The sequence below is a fragment of the Triticum aestivum genome, chromosome 7B (assembly GCF_018294505.1).
Source record: "Triticum aestivum cultivar Chinese Spring chromosome 7B, IWGSC CS RefSeq v2.1, whole genome shotgun sequence".
Classification (NCBI taxonomy): domain Eukaryota; kingdom Viridiplantae; phylum Streptophyta; class Magnoliopsida; order Poales; family Poaceae; genus Triticum; species Triticum aestivum.
Genome location: NC_057813.1, coordinates 386,452,795 through 386,470,531, shown reverse-complemented (window position 1 = coordinate 386,470,531; position 17,737 = coordinate 386,452,795).

Sequence of the window (17,737 nt, the reverse complement as noted above, 5' to 3'; positions counted from 1 at the left end):
CCGAGTACCACGGCAGCGCCTGCGGACCCGCGACCGCGCCTGCGGACCCGCGGCCATGGCGGGATGTAGTGGTGGAGGCGGCCCGTACGGACTTTCCAGATAGAGGCGGATGCCCTGGACCGTGGTGACTAGGTCGTTGAGGACGCCGGCCATTGCCTCCTGTGTGAACTGTTGCGGCTGCGGGGGAGGTGACGGCGGCGGCGTATGTTGGACGGGGTCGGTGGCCGCCCGTGGCCTGGCGCGGTGCCGGGCGCCGAGAGGGTCGGCGCCGAGAGTGACGCCGTGGCACCCGCCGAGAGCGAGGCCGTGACGCCCGACGCGGAAGCGGCGGCGGTGGAGGAGTTGGCGGCAGCGGTGGTGGTGGAGTTGATGGGCAGCGATGGTGGCGGCAGCGGCAGTGGAATTGGAGGTGGCGAAGACATGGTCGAAACCCGGGTACCTGATACCAAATTGGTAGGACTAGGGTTCCTACCAGCGCGGCTACGCAGGTTATAGGGATGAGGTGGAGGTGGACGAGGGCTGGAGCGGGCGCGTCGGCGAGTGGGCGCCGTCGCGGCTAGGGTTAGGGGCGGCGGCGGTTGGCTGTTGTCGGCTAGGGTTCCAGCTCCTCAGGGAGCCGGGCAACAGAAGATTATAATATCTTTATTGCTTGATCTCAAACAATGTCTTACAACTAGTATTTATAACTTTAGCCTAAGATAACTTGCCTAAGATAACTTGTGGGTCAAGCCCCTAATACTAATGCCCGGTGGGACTCTTCCTGGTATAGACCAAACCGGTCATAACAGGTATAACGTTGAATCTTTTTGAATATTAAGATCTGATAAATTTATTACAGTTGGAATTTTAGTTCATAATTTTTGGAGTCAGGGAAGTATTGATACTCTTGCATTCTTTACAGACTGTACTGTTTTGGCAGATTGCTGTATGGTTCCATTGTTTGCGTATGTTTGCTTGTTTAATGATTCTATTTGAGGATAGGAATATTAAATATGCAGAGGTATTTAGTATTCAATGTTGAATAATAATGTTAGTGATTTTTTACAGTAGAAAATGATAAGGTTTTGCATTGGTTTATACTAACCTATCTCACGAGTTCTTGTTGAGTTTGTTGTGGATGAAGCTTTTGATAAAAAGAGAAACCATGATATGAGAGGAATTAAGGAGACACAAAAGCTCAAGCTTGGGGATGCCCAAGGCACCCCAAGATAATATTCCAAGAAGTCTCAAGCATCTAAGCTTGGGGATGCCCCGGTAGGCATCCCACCTTTCTTCTTCGACAATCATCGGTTAGTATCGGTTGAGCCTAAGTTTTTGCTTCTTCACATGAGTTGTGCTATCCTTGCAATGTCATTTTATTTTGTTTTGCTTGCTGTTTGAATACAATACCAAGATCTGAAATTCTTTATTGAGAGAGAGTCTTCGCATAGTTGCATAATTATTTAGCTACTCATTGATCTTCACTTATACCTTGTTGGAGTAGTTTGTCGTTTGCTCTAGTGCTTCACTTATATCTTTTAGAGCACGGCGGTGTTTTATTTTGTAGAAATTAATGAACTCTCATACTTCATTTATATTATTTTGAGAGTCTTAAACAGCATGGTAATTTGAATGAAAACTATCATAGGAAGTGAATTGGATGCTATGATCAATTTGATACTTGATAATTGTTTTGAGATATGGAGGTAGTGATATTAGAGTCATGCTAGTTGAGGTGATTATGAAAATTACTTGTGTTGAGGGTTGTGATTCCCGTAGCATGCACGTATGGTGAACCGCTTTGTGATGAAGTTGGAGCACAACTTTATTTATTGAGTGTCTTCCTTATGAGTGGCGGTCGGGGACGAGCGATGGTCTTTTCCTACCAATCTATCCCCCTAGGAGCATGCGCGTAGTGCTTTGGTTTTTGATGACTTCTAGATTTTTGCAACAAGTACATGAGTTCTTTTGACTAATGTTGAGTCCATGGATTATACGCACCTCACCCTTCCACCATTGCTAGCCTCTCTTGTACCGCGCAACATTCGTTGGTACCATACACCCACTATATACCTTCCTCAAAATATCCACCATACCTACCTATTATGGCATTTCCATAGCCATTCCGATATATATTGCCATGCAACTTTCTACCGTTCCGTTCATATGACACGCATTACTTTTGTCATATTGCTCTTTGCATGATCATGTAGTTGACATCGTATTTGTGGCAAGGCCACCTTCATAATTTTCATACATGTCGCTCTTGATTCATTGCATATCCCGGTACACCGCCGGAGGCATTCATATAGAGTCATATCTTGTTCTATCTTTGAGTTGTAATTCTTGAGTTGTAAATCCATATAAGTGTGATGATCTTTATTATTAGAGCATTGTCCTAGTGAGGAAAGGATGATGAAGACTATGATTCCCCCACAAGTCGGGATGAGACTTCAGACTTTACAAAAAGAAAAAAAAGAAAAAAAAGAGAAAGGCCAAAAAGAAAAAAAAGGAAGGCCAAAGAAAAAAAAGAAAAAAAGAGAAAAAGAAAAAGAAAAAATAAAATGAGAGAAAAAGAGAGATGGGACAATGCTACTATCTCCTTTTCCACACTTGTGCTTCAAAGTAGCACCATGATCTTCATGATAGAGAGTCTCATATGTTGTCACTTTCATATACTAGTGGGAATTTTTCATTATAGAACTTGGCTTGTATATTCCAATGATGGGCTTCCTCAAAATGCCCTAGGTGTTCATGAGCAAGCGAGTTGGATGGACACCCACTTAGTTTCTTTTGTTGAGCTTTCATATATTTATAGCTCTAGTGCATCCGTTGCATGGCAATCCCTACTCACTCACATTGATATCTATTAATGGGCATCTCCATAGCCCATTGATACGCCTAGTTGATGTGAGACTATCTTCTCCTTTTTTGTCTTCTCCACAACCACCATTCTATTCCACATATAGTGTTATGTCCATGGCTCACGCTCATGTATTGCGTGAAAGTTGAAAGAGTTTGAGATTATTAAAGTATGAAACAATTGCTTGGCTTGTCATCGGGGTTGTGCGTGATTAAATACTTTGTGTGATGAAGATAGAGCAACAGCCAGACTATATGATTTTGTAGGGATAACTTTCTTTGGCCATGTTCTTTTGAGAAGACATGATTGCTTTGATTAGTATGCTTGAAGTGTTGCTATTTCTTTTGTCAATATGAACTTTTATTTTGAATCATTTGGATCTGAACATTCATGCCACAATAAAGAGAAATTACATTGAGAATCATGCTAGGTAGCATTCCACATCAAAAATTCTGTTTTTATCATTTACCTACTCGAGGACGAGCAGGAATTAAGCTTCGGGATGCTTGATACGTCTCCAACGTATCTATAATTTTTGATTGTTCCATGCTATTATATTACCTATTTTGAATGATTATGGGCTTTATTATACACTTTTATATTACTTTTGGGACTAACCTATTAACCGGAGGCCCAGCCCATATTGCTGTTTTATTGTCTGTTTCGGTATTTCGAAGAAAAGGAATATCAAACGGAGTCCAAACGGAATGAAACCTTCGGCAACGTGATTTTTTGGAAGAATATCATCCTGGAGACGTGGAGTTCAAGTCAGAAGATACTCGAGGACTCCACGAGATAGGAGGGCGCACCCCCCCTGTAGGGCGCCCCCCTGTCTCGTGGGCCCCTCGAGCACCCCCCGACCGACTTCTTTCGCCTATAGATGCCTACGTACCCTAAAACCATCGAATATCAAGATAGATCGGGAGTTCCGCTGCTGCAAGCCTCTGTAGCCACCAAAAACCTCTCGAGAGCCCTTCCCGGCACCCTGCCGGAGGGGGGATCCATCACTGGTGGCCATCTTCATCATACCGGCGCTCTCCATGACGAGGAGGGAGTAGTTCACCCTCGAGGCTGAGGGTATGTACCAGTAGCTATGTGTTTGATCTCTCTCTTGTTCTCTCTCGTGTTCCCTCTATGGCACGATCTTGATGTATCCCGAGCTTTGCTATTGTAGTTGGATCTTATGATGTTTCTCCCCCTCTACTCTCTTGTGATGAATTGAGTTTTCCCCTTTGAAGTTATCTTATCGGATTGAGTCTTTTATGAAAACACTTGATGTATGTCTTGCCGTGCTTATCTGTGGTGACAATGGGATATCATGTGCCTCTTGATGTATGTTTTGGTGACCAACTTGCGGGTTCCGCCCATGAACCTATGCATAGGGGTTGGCACACGTTCTTGACTCTCAAGTAGAAACTTTGGGACACTCTTTGAAGTACTTTGTGTTGGTTGAATAGATGAATCTGAGATTGTGTGATGCTTATCGTATAATCATGCCCACGGATACTTGAGGTGAAAATGGAGTATCTAGGTGACATTAGGGTTTTGGTTGATTTGTGTCTTAAGGTGTTATTCTAGTACGAACTCTTTTATAGATCGATCCGAAAGAATAACTTTGAGGTGATTTCGTACCCTACCATAATCTCTTCGTTTGTTCTCGGCTATTAGTTGCTTTGGAGTGACTATGTGTTGCATGTTGAGGGCTTGTTATATGATCTATCTATGTTATTATTGTTGAGAGAACTTGCACTAGCGAAAGTATGAACCCTAGGCCTTGTTTCCTATCATTGCAATACCGTTTACGCTCACTTTTACCACTTGTTACCTTGCTGTTTTTATTATTTCAGATTACAAATACCTTTATCTACTATCTATTTTGCACTTGTATCACCATCTCTTCGCTGAACTAGTGCACCTATAAAATTTACCATTGTATTGGGTGTGTTGGGGGACACAAGAGACTCTTTGTTATTTGGTTGTAGGGTTGTTTGAGAGAGACCATCTTCATCCTACGCCTCCTACGGATTGATAAACCTTAGGTCATCCACTTGAGGGAAATTTGCTACTGTCCTACAAACCTGTGCACTTGCAGGCCCAACAACGTCTACAAGAAGAAGGTTGTGTAGTAGACATCAGGCATGCATTTGTTAGAGCATATACAATCGCAAGTATAAAAATCTGCCCCCAAATGCCCGCCGATGCGCTCGGGCGCATCAATGAACATTGATCGGATATCACACAAAAACATTTACTGCATTCATGTACCTCAAATTTGAAACCTCAAATCCATACAAGCCATGCAGATTAAAACCTGGGAACCTGCGTACAAGATAGGTATCATATCTACTTATCGTCGGAAATCTCCACGATCTTCGTGCTCGGCTCATGGTAGATGGGCAACCGCGACAGCTCCGGCTCGTCGTCAGACAAACTATGCGAAGAGCTTGTCAATCTCCGCCCTCTACTATCGGATGAAGCGCCAGTTGGCCCCGACATAGGCCTCGTCCTGGATAGACTCGAGGATGGCGGACTGCTCCACCATTTCCTCCACCTGGGCGATCTCGTACTCCGCCATGGTCTCCTCCATGGCGAAGCCCGCAGTCGGCTCCGCCTCTTTCATGGGCTGGGGGTCCTGCTCCGCCTCGGGTAACTTCTACCCCTCCTCCTCTTCCAGCTTCGGTGAATTCGGAGGCAGGCCGACAGCAAAGCGAGCAACACGCCTTGCCCGGATCTCCTCCAGCAACTGCAGTCGCCGCTCCGGAGTGAGCATGGCGTAGGTGGTGATCTGGCACCTCGGCATTGCTAGCGGCGGCAAAGAGGAGAAAGGGGAAGAAATGGTGCGGGCAAGGGTTGGGTGGTTGCCGTCCAACTAAAATAGACAACCTTGCTCCCTCGGGCGACACGCCAGGGCGGCACCACGCGACACAGAGCGAGGGAGGTGCTCGTCGGACCTTGGATCTATTTGTGTGACCGCATGGGCCATTGCGGCCAGTCTGATATGGAGCCCATGTCCAGGGTCCTCATATCCGTCCAAAATATGGGTCGGGTATGGGGAGTGTCGGCCAACCCAGACGTTTGGGCTAGGGGTGGGGAGCCCGGTTGGGTGGCCAAAATCATCCAGGTGTTTGGGATGAGTGTGGGGTCCGATTGTAGATGTTCTTGAGGACTTGCCATGGCAAATAGGAAAACCTGCCATGTGTACATTTTTTTGCCAGCAAACACATTTTTTTCAAATGCCATTCGTTTGATTCACATCACATGGCTCGGCAGGCTGGATCGCCCTCCAGCGTACATTCACCCGTTAACATTTCTCAATATTTATACCCCATTGCAACGCACATAGACGATGGTCTTCATGGAGCTCTCTCTGTTGGCCCCGATTCAGGTGCAACTAGGCTCCCTAGCGATGATGCCACTCCCTTTCATGCGGAGGACAAGATGATCAGCGGGCCGTTTTATGTGTCATGGGCCTCCGCTGCTGATGAAGACGAGGATGACGACGAGGAGGTGGCCCCCCAGATGCCGCCTTCTGCCGCCAAGGTCATCGACTCCACCGAGGTGTGTGTGGGGCACGTGCCAGACACAGAAGGGGGTTAGCATGAGGTTCTACCACAGCATGGATCGTGTCGTCCATCGTTGCTATCCCCAACATCTGCTCACCGTCCAATCCCCGCTTGGCTCCATGGTAGATTTTGTCGTTGCCTCGCTCCTGGGCACCGAGCCATGGATTGCAGAGATTCATTCAGGTGCTCTCATTGCCTTGGGAATGGTCATCAGGCGCGCGGGTGTCGCAATGCTTGGCGTCCACTCAGCCTGTTGGCAACCTCTGCCATATACACCACACCGCCTCATCACTAATCATTGTGTAGGATCGAAAGTATGTCTAGAGGGGGAGGGTGATTAGACTACTTGACCAAATAAAAACTTATCCTTTTCCCAATTTTAGTTCTTGGCAGATTTTACCAATTATGGACAAGTCAAGCAATCTTAACACAATTCAAGCAAGCATGCAAAGAGTATATGAGCAGCAGAAAGTAAAGCATGCAACTTTCAAGAATGTAAAGGGAAGGGTCTGGAGAGTTCAAATGCAATAGGAGACACGGATGTTTTTGTCGTGTTCCGATAGGTGGTGCTATCGTACATCCACGTTAATGGAGACTTCAACCCACGAAGGGTAACGGCTGCGCGAGTCCACGGAAGGCTCCACCCAAGAAGGGTCCACGAAGAAGCAACCTTGTCTATCCCACCATGGTCGTCTCCCACGAAGGACTTGCCTCACTAGTGGTAGATCTTCACAAAGTAGGCAATCTCCTTGCCCTTACAAACTCTTTGGTTCAACTCCACAATCTTGTCGGAGGCTCCCAAGTGACACCTAGCCAATCTAGGAGACACCACTCTCCAAGAAGTAACAAATGGTGTGTTGATGATGAACTCCTTGCTCTTGTGCTTCAAATGATAGTCTCCCCAACACGCAACTCTCTCTCACAGGATTTGGATTTGGTGGAAAGAAGGTTTGAGTGGAAAGCAACTTGGGGAAGGCTAGAGATCAAGATTCATATGGTAGGAATGGAATATCTTGGTCTCATCACATGAGTAGGTGGTTCTCTCTCAGAAAATGTAAGTTGGAAGTGTAGGTTTGTTTTGATGGCTCTCTCCACGAATGAAGAGGAGGTGGAGGGGTATATATAGCCTCCACACAAATTCTAACCGTTACACACAACTTACCAATCTCGGTGGGACCGAATTGAGCAACTCGGTCAGACCGATTCAGTAAATCTAGTGACCGTTAGGATTTTCGGTGGGACCGACATGCAACTCGGCAGGACCGATATGGTTAAGGTTAGGGCATAACGTAATCTCAGTGAGACCGATTACACAAACTCGGTGAGACCGATTTTGGTAATAAGCTAACCAGAGAGTTGGTCAGGTAAACTCGGTGGGACCGATTCGCTCATCTCGGTTGGACCAAAATGTTCAAAAGGGAAACAGAGAGTTTACATTGCAATCTCGGTGGGAACGATCGCTCATCTCGGTGCGACCGAAACATTACAAAGGGAAATAGAGATATTACAATCCCATCTCAGTGAGACCGAGATCCCTATCGGTGAGACCGATTTGCCTAGGGTTTGTGGCAGTGGCTATGACATCTAAACTCGGTGGCGCCGGATAGAAAGAATCGGTGGGGCCGGGTTTGACTTTTGGTTTAGGTCATATGTGGATGTGAGAAAGTAGTTGAGGGCTTTTGAGCATATCACTAAGCACTTTGAGCAAGAACCTCATTAAGCAACACCTCATCCCTCCTTGATAGTATTGGCTTTTCCTATAGACTCAATGTGATCTTGGATCACTAAAATATAAAATGTAGAGTCTTGAGCTTGGAGCTTTAGCCAATCCTTTTGTCCTTAGTATTTTGAGGGGTCCACTTTTCTCATCCATGCCATGCCAATCATTGAGCTTTCCTGAAATATTTATCTTGGAATAGTATTAGCTCAATGAGATATATGTTGTTAGGAATTACCAAAACCACCTAGGGATAGTTGCACTTTCAATCTCCCCCTTTTTGGTAATTGATGACGACATATAGATCAAAGCTTCAACAAATGATAATAAGATTGAAAAACATTGTCGCGTTGAGAAGTATGTGAAAAGTAAGAGCTCCCCCTATATTTGTGCATAGTTTAAGATTTGCTTTGGACTGCAAATGCACAATTGAGTTAGGATCATGGGTTACTCTTCCATGTCACATACATCTTGGTGGAGCGCTCAAAATGATAATAATTAAATGCATGCACTCATCACCAAGCAAAGTGAATGATCATATAGAGATGAAAGGATAATGTCATCCAACAAGCATTAAGGTAGCACTGTATATGATCAAATACATGATCATCCAAGTATCACACAAACGCATAAAATGTATCTCAAACAAGCAAACAAATAAAGTTCAACCACCAAAACAAGAGAGAACAAAAGTAACACTCTCTCTCGAAGCCTATGATCTATACATTTTCTCCCCCTTTGGCAACAAGTTACCAAAAAGTTCATAAAAATGCATAGTGCTAAATCAACTCTCAGGCTTGGTCTTGATGTGGTGGTGTAGAAATGACTCCAAGGATGAAGGCATCAGTTGATGAAGATGGAGCTGGTGGAGTAGGTGCTGAAGCTGGTGGCACTGAAGCTGTAGTTGGTGCAGATGAAGTTGCTCTGGTGTCTATCACTGGAACTGCAGCTGATCTTTGACTTCTGGGCACTCTAGCAAATGCATCAGTTGTAGTCTTGCCCTTCCTCTCCTGCACTTCATCCTGAAGTTGCTCAACAACTGATTGTATCTCAGAGACCTTCACATCTAAGTCATAGAACTTCTGCTCCATGATCCTCTCCAAGCTCTCCTGATTTTGTGTCAGGGTGGCCAACCCTTTCTCAATCCTCAGAGTGGAGGCAATCAAGTAGTTAAGTTGGTCTTGCTTGCTCTTCAGTAAGTACTGAGATGCCTCTTCAGTAGTTGGCATCTTTGCAGCCTTTTCAGTCTTTGCCTTCTCCTTCTTTGCTTGTGCTTGCACATAAGATGGTTCATTTTCATCCATCACTACAGTGTTGTCCTCAAAGTCTGGGTAGATAGGCATGTGATCCTTGTCCAGGAGATATGTGCATGTGCCCATCTTGGAGTTGATGAGCTCCTGAATCTGTGGGGCATACCCACAACTTCTCTTCTGGTCAGCAGCAGTCCTCTTGATAGTCTCAACAATTAAGCTCATGACCTTGAACTTCTGAGGCACATCAAATATGTGAAGCAAATTAATTGCATGGCCTTTGATCATCTTGTGATCACCTGACTTTGGCAATAGAGTGTGCCTGAGGATCCAGTTGATTGTTGGCAAACCTGACAGAAGGTAATGTACTGATTCAAACTTGTGTCTCAACAGTAGCATCTGGGATCTCTCTGTACATATGTGCCATGGAGTTGTGATCCTTCTTCTTCTTGGCATAGACATCCAAGTCATCTTCATTTTCCTTAGGATCATTGATCAACTCTGCCCACTCTTTAACTGTTGATTGGTACCTAGTACCTTCAGACATCCAGACAATCCTTCCATCTGGGTAGAAGTGAGCTATGGAGTAGAACTGCATAATAAGCTCATCATTCCACTTTGTGAGCTTTTTCCCAACAAAGTCATCTACCCCACAAGATTTGAAGCTGTCAAAGACTCCAGGATAGTGTTCTTCATTTTCCTTGATGTACTTCCAGTTCACCTATCTCATATCACAGACTATTGGCTTCTTATCAAGAAGCACTGTCTCATAGAAGTCCTGATGTTCCTTTGTATGGAACATGTAGTCCATAACAGTCCTTCTCCTGACAGCATAGGGATCTATCAATCTCCATTGTCCGAGTCCTGCATCCTTTCTGAGCTTCATATCCTCAGCTACTGGGTGAGCATCATTGTGATCTGGAATTTTGGGCTTCAACTTCCTCAAGACATGTGACTCGTCATCTTCTTCTTTAGCAACTTAAGGCATTGTGGCCTTGTTCTTCTCTCCAGCAGGAATATTCCTTGTATTCCTCTTGGGTGCAGCTTTAGGCTTAGGTGCATCTGCCTTGGGAGCTTCTTTGGGCTTAAATGGAGCAGCCCCTGATCTGTTTGCATCTCCCATAAGCTTTTGAGCTTTAGGTGCTGGTGCAGCAACCTCTTCCTCTTTCATCATGGAAGGCTTTCCAACAACCCTGGCCATGGTCTTTTTGACCCTTTCCTTCCTTTTTTTCCCTTCTGCAGCAACCTCTTTGGGTTCAGATTCCAAAGGTACTTGTGTAGAGGCTCTGGCTTTAGACATGGGAATTCTTCTTGCAGGTGCTTTGGTCTTCATACCAGACTTAGTGGCAGCAGTTGTGCCATATTCCTTCCTCAGGACCTTCTTTTTGGAGGTGGCCTCATCCTCAACAGCCACATAGTCTTCATCCTCAGAATCTGAGGTTCTCTTCTTTCTGACCCTGGTGGCTGCCTTAGGCAAGTTGCTGGGAGTGCTCCTGCTACGATCATAGCTGCTTGAGGGACTAGTGCCCTCACTCAAGTGAACCTGCTCCTCAGACTTGTTCTGACTGTCACTTTGATCAGACATGTTGCAAACACTGACAGTAGACCCTGTGAATAGATATAGATGAGGTAGAGGGGATGAGCATCACAAAATACAGAGTTTTTTGCAAAAGAGTGAATTAAAAACTTAGTTTTAGTTTTCCACAGAAAGCATTTTGGATCTACCGATTTGTAAACTCGGTGAGACCGAAGCAGCTTTTGGAACCTAAACTAGTGAACTCGGTCAGACCGAGTCACAGTTCGGTGGCACCGAGACTGCTAGGGTTTCACAAAGTCCTGAACTCGGTCACACCGATTTGCAATTCTCGGTCAGACCGAGAATCACATGTGCAATGGCCTTGGCCAAATCGGTGGAACCGATTTCTACAACTCGGTTGGTCCGAGATGGTTTTGGCGGAAACCTAACCCTAAATTTTCAATCCACAACTAAACTACGGAGTGTTTTTGCTGGATAACATGATCTCAATCGTGGCAAGATACATGGCTACACAATGTGCTAGGAATTCAGAGTGGGATTAGCACAAGGATCAAGTCCATACCCTAGTTCGGCTATGGACTTGCTACGGCGACAATGGCGGAGACGATTTCCATTGACGGCAGCAGAGACCAGCGGCGGGAGGCGGCTGGCGACGAGGATGATGATCCGGAGACCCAGGGAGGCAGAGCAGGCTGAGCGCGAGCGAAGTGATTCAGAGAAATTTCCAAATTTTGGCCCGGGGGTATAAATAGCCTGACCCTGTCGGTGTGACCGAGTGGAACGATTCGGTGGCACCGAGATGCATAACTGCAAGCAGTTGCTGCAACTCGGTGTGACCGAAAAGTTCAAATCGGTTGCACCGAGATTGAAAACCTAGATCGACTTAGTGATCTCGGTATGACCGAAATGGATGAATCGGTAAGACCGAAACGCATAAAGAAGTTTTGGAAGTTTAAGTCTATGACGAATCGGGGACTCCGAGTGCTCCTCACACAGAGTGGTTCGAATCTGACTTGATCAAACTTTGTGATGTAGCATGAATAAAGTTTGAGACAATAATAGCATAGATATCTAGAGAGGGTTCTTGGGCATTCTTGTCCATCCACTTGGCAAAAAGAAAAGAAGCCAAACAAGCAAAACTACAAGTGGATGTCCTCGAATGAGTAAAATATGCAAACGACATGCTCACACAATAAAATGGCAGATGAAATATGTGACAAAGCATGCACAACCAATTCTAGCATCTATCAAGCAATTGGCGATGACTAGGTCATCTATATATGAGTATATTGACTTAGGAGTCAAATGAGAACATTTGATCATAGGTCATACTCATCGTTTAAGCTCAAGTGGGGTTACCACTTTTACATAATGCATTGATGTGTTCACATCATTAGAGTTGCTTTAGCTCAATTCTTAGAGTAAAGCTCCCCCTAGATGTGAGATCCCCCCTAAGAGGGATGAACTAACCTTGGGTTTTGTCGATGATGACTTCATGTAGGTGTCGAAGATGTGGATGATCTATGTTGATGTTGATCTTTTGGAGCAATCCTTTGGAGTGAGTTGCACTTTCAATACCTACACGGGTTAGTCCCACAAGGAACAAACAAGGATATCCATAGACATAGAGTGATGCACACACAAGATGATGTCCATGAAAGCATTAGGTTACCTTGTCCCTTGTCTTACCAACAAGAGGGTTTGTGACTCCATGAACTAGTGCAAGATGTGGAAGTTGATTGCACTTGTCCTCGCCAAAATGATAAGAGTGAAGTATGTTGGCGGAGTCACCCTCAAGAACTCTCTAGTTCTTCTTCTTCGGGATCCACACCATCTTGATGGGAATCCTTGGAGTTGTAGTCGTACTTGATGAAGTAGAACTTGACGTAGTCTTGGGAACCCACTTGACCAAGGCTTTAGGAGCTTCTTCAAATGCATCAATATCCTCTTGAAGCTTGTCCTTGCCTTTATGCTTGTGGTCTTGTGGTGGAAGATCATCTTGAGCTTGTGTCCCTTTGAAAGAAGTAGGATCATACTTCTCTTGTTGAGGAACAAACTCCGTCTTGGGGTATTGATCTTCTTCCCACTCAACTCCATTGGCATTGAACTTTCGTTCAAAACCAACACCTTGGTTCTTCCGGTGCCTTCCTTGCTTGCGTACAATTTCCTCGAATTGCTTACTTCCGGCAAGGCTCTTGTAAACACCTTTCTCTATAATTCCCTTCAATAAGCTGTTTTCTTGCTCAAGTGTAACTTGGCTAAGAGAATCATTAGTGGAATCAAGAGAACTACTAGAAGCAACAACATTGGATTTAGCATGATGATTGTTGTTACTACTAGAGGAAGAATCTTTCTTGTTCTTGTTACTAGACTTGACTTGAGGCATGTAAGTAGATAAGAGTAAACGCTTGACAATGTAAGAAGAACTTTTCTTGCGAAGATCATCATTGATAGCTTTTAAAAACTCATGTTCTTGCTCAAGGTTGAGCTTTTCAAAACGCAATTTCTCATGATTCCTTAAAAGTTCTCGATGATCTCCTAAGATAGTTTCATGAGCTAACTTAAGAGTGTTTAGTTCTTTAGTTAGAAGCTCAATCTTCTCCTTATCATTTTCTTTCGTTTTATCTTGATTAGCATGATTAATTGATGTTTCATCATAGTATTCATCACTAGAGTTGTCAACAAGTAAATCATCATCACCTAACAAGTCATCTTCATCACTATTAAAGTCAACATACTCGGGGTGTAATACCTTAGGGCCTTTGGCCATGAAGTATCTTCCAAGTCCTTCATTTGGTGAATCAAATATGTCGTAGGAGTTGGTTGACACAAGTGCTAGACCGGCAACACCTTCATCTTGAGTATGTTCTGAGTCAGAGTGATAGCTTCTCTCGGAGTGATGTTCGGAGTCAGAGTCAGATACCCATTCACCAACATGAGCTTGATGTCTTCGTTTTTTGTAGCTCTTTGATGATTTGTCTTTTCTTTCCGAATCCTTGCTTCTCCGGGATGTTCTTCGTTCATAACGATCATCTCTACTCCTTCTCTCTCTTGGTGGTGATTCTTCTCTTCTACTTCTTCTCTTAGGTGATTCTTCTCTTCTCTTGTAGGGAGCCGTACACTCATTGGAATAGTGTCTGGGTCTTCCACAATTGTAGCAATTACGCTCTCGACTAGAAGATCTTTTGTCATTGTATGACCTTGGCTTGGAACTTCTTTCCTTGCTTCTACTCTTGTAGAACTTGTTGAAGTTCTTCACCATTAGGCTCAATTCTTCATTGAAGGCTTGTTTCTCACTTGATGATGAGGGAGCTTCACATGAGGCTTTGTAAGCACCACTTGACTTGTTATGGAGCTCTTCCTTATCCTTGAGTGACATCTCATGAGCAACAATTCTTCCAATGACCTCCGTTGGCTTGAGATTCTTGTAATTGGGCATCATTTGGATCAATGTGCACACGGTATCATATTTTCCATCCAAGGCTCTTAGGATCTTCTTGATGATGAATTTGTCGGTCATCTCTTCGCTTCCTAAGCCGACAATCTCATTTGTGATGAGAGCAAGCCTAGATTACATTTCAGCGACGCCTTCACCATCCTTCATCTTGAACTTGTCAAGTTGACTTTCAAGCACATCCAATTTGGATTCCTTGACGGAGTCGGTACTTTCATGCATGTCAATCAAAGTGTCCCAAATTTCCTTTGCATTCTCAAGACAGCTGATTTTGTTGAATTCTTCGGGGCACAATCCGTTGAAGAGGATATCACAAGCTTGAGCGTTGTATTGCAGCATCTTCAACTCTTCCATGCTAGCTTCACGGTTCGGTTCTCTCCCATCAAAGAATTCACCTTGCAAGCCAATACACACAATAGCCTATACAGCAGGGTTATGTCCAAGAATATGCATTTTCATCTTATGCTTCCAACTAGCAAAATTAGTACCATCAAAGTAAGGACCTCTACGGTGATAATTTCCCTCGCTAGACGCCATACTCTCCTAGGTTGTGAAACCAAGGCTATGACCACCAAAAGCTATGGAAATCAAAGCAAATGGAGACCAAAGCTCTGATACCACTTGTAGGATCGAAAGTATGTCTAGAGGGGGGTGGGGTGATTAGACTACTTGACCAAATAAAAACTTATCATTTTCCCAATTTTAGTTCTTGGCAGATTTTAGCAATTATGGACAAGTCAAGCAATCTTAACACAATTCAAGCAAGCATGCAAAGAGTATATGAGCAGTGGAAAGTAAAGCATGCAACTTGCAAGAATATAAAGGGAAGGGTTTGGAGAGTTCAAACGCAATAGGAGACACGAATGTTTTTGTCGTGGTTCCGATAGGTGGTGCTATCGTACATCCACGTTAATGGAGACTTCAACCCACCAAGGGTAACGGCTGCGTGAGTCCACGGAGGGCTCCACCCAAGAAGGGTCCATGAAGAAGAAACCTTGTGTATCCCACCATGGCCGTCGCCCACAAAGGACTTGCCTCACTAGCGGTAGATCTTCACGAAGTAGGCGATCTCCTTGCCCTTACAAACTCTTTGGTTCAACTCCACAATCTTGTCGGAGGCTCCCAAGTGACACCTAGCCAATCTAGGAGACACCACTCTCCAAGAAGTAACAAATGGTGTGTTGATGATGAACTCCTTGCTCTTGTGCTTCAAATGATAATCTCCCCAACACTCAACTCTCTCTCATAGAATTTGGATTTGGTGGAAAGAAGGTTTGAGTGGAAAGCAACTTGGGGAAGGCTAGAGATCAAGATTCATATTGTAGGAATGGAATATCTTGGTCTCAACACATGAGTAGGTGGTTCTCTCTCAGAAAATGTAAGTTGGAAGTGTAGGTTTGTTCTGATGGCTCTCTCCACGAATGAAGAGGAGGTGGAGGGGTATATATAGCCTCCACACAAATTCTAACCGTTACACACAACTTACCAATCTCGGTGGGACCGAATTGAAGAAACTCGGTCAGACCGATTCAGTAAATCTAGTGACCGTTAGGATTTTCGGTGGGACCGACATGCAACTCGGTAGGACTGATATGGTTAGGGTTAGGGCATAACGTAATCTCGGTGAGACCGATTACACAAACTCGGTGAGACCGATTTTGGTAATAAGCTAACCAGAGAGTTGGTCAGGTAAACTCGGTGGGACCGATTCGCTCATCTCGGTTGGACCGAAATGTTACGAAAGGGAAACAGAGAGTTTACATTGCAATCTCGGTGGGACCGATCGCTCATCCGGTGGGACCGAAACGTTACGAAGGGAAACAGAGAGATTACAATCCCATCTCGGTGAGACCGAGATCCCTATCGGTGAGACCGATTTGCCTAGGGTTTGTGGCAGTGGCTATGACATTTGAACTCGGTGGCGCCGGATAGAAAGAATCGGTGGGGCCGAGTTTGACTTTTGGTTTAGGTCATATGTGGATGTGAGAAAGTAGTTGAGGGTTTTTGAGCATATCACTAAGCACTTTGAGCAAGAACCTCATTAAGCAACACCTCATCCCTCCTTGATAGTATTGGCTTTTCCTATAGACTCAATGTGATCTTGGATCACTAAAATATAAAATGTAGAGTCTTGAGCTTGGAGTTTTAGCCAATCCTTTTGTCCTTAGCATTTTGAGGGGTCCACTTTTCTCATCCATGCCATGCCAATTATTGAGCTTTCCTGAAATATTTATCTCGGTATAGTATTAGCTCAATGAGTTATATGTTGTTAGGAATTACCAAAACCACCTAGGGATAGTTGCACTTTCACATTGTCAAGCCCAAGCTCCTGCTCCACAACATGCCCATTCCAAAGGAATTCAACGTCATTCCTGGGCAGCGGTTGTTGCTTTTGCCCCCACTGTCTCGGCATCCTCGAGTTTTGCAACCCGGCAGCCTAGTTTTGCAGCGCAAGCCGTGTTGTTGCGCTCTGAACTACAAGGCTTGGCGTCGCTTCAGCTGAAGGAGGCGGTGCAACATCTACGTGATGTCGCCGAATCGATGCAAGGTTGGCAGCTTCGGTTTGGGAGCTTTATGGAGTGTGCGGAAGTTGCTCTAGACAGGCTCTCTATTGCTTTGATTGCGAAGCAAACCGCCCCTGCATCGTCTCCTATGGTTGATCTTGATGTTGGGTTGTTGATGGGAGTGATATGGAGCTCTATGGTTGCTTTTTGCCTCGTGCCAAAGCCAGTTTGCCATCACTTCATGCTCTACCCACTGCACATGTCGACTCCGTGGGAGAGGCCACTTCCATGGTCTTGGCCCCGGTGATGCAGACCATGCCTGAGCTTTAGGGGATGTGTGAGGAACCAATTTCACCGCTTCTTGGGGAACTTTTGGTGCCTGTGGCTCCTACTCCAACCACCTTGGAGCTTAGCCAAGTGCCAACGGAGGTGCTGGATGGTGCGCCCATCTTGGACTTGGGTCTTGCAGAGGCTCGTGCAAGTTACTGTGATGAGAATCTTCCCCCCTTGCCTATGACTGGACCCATCAGGTCGATGATGCCTGAAGTTGAGGAGGTTGATGCGGCTGCTGTCTTGATGCATGCTAGTGGGAGTTGCTTAGTTGATGAGAACTACACCAAAAACTACAATGAGTTCTACAATTTCTTTGACAAACGGGCGTCTGATCACCCTGTATCTGGCAAGAGTGTTACTGGCGTCATGAAGGAGAAACCTGAGAAGAACATTGGGCAAGTGGCTTCTGTGGGTGATGAGGTTGATAAAGCAAGTGTGTTGACAACCAATTCTGAGGCTCTCTTCACGAAAGAGCTCTATGACTTGCTTGCTAGTTTGGAAGTGGCTAGCCCTGGATCTGGCACGGTGATTGCTTGC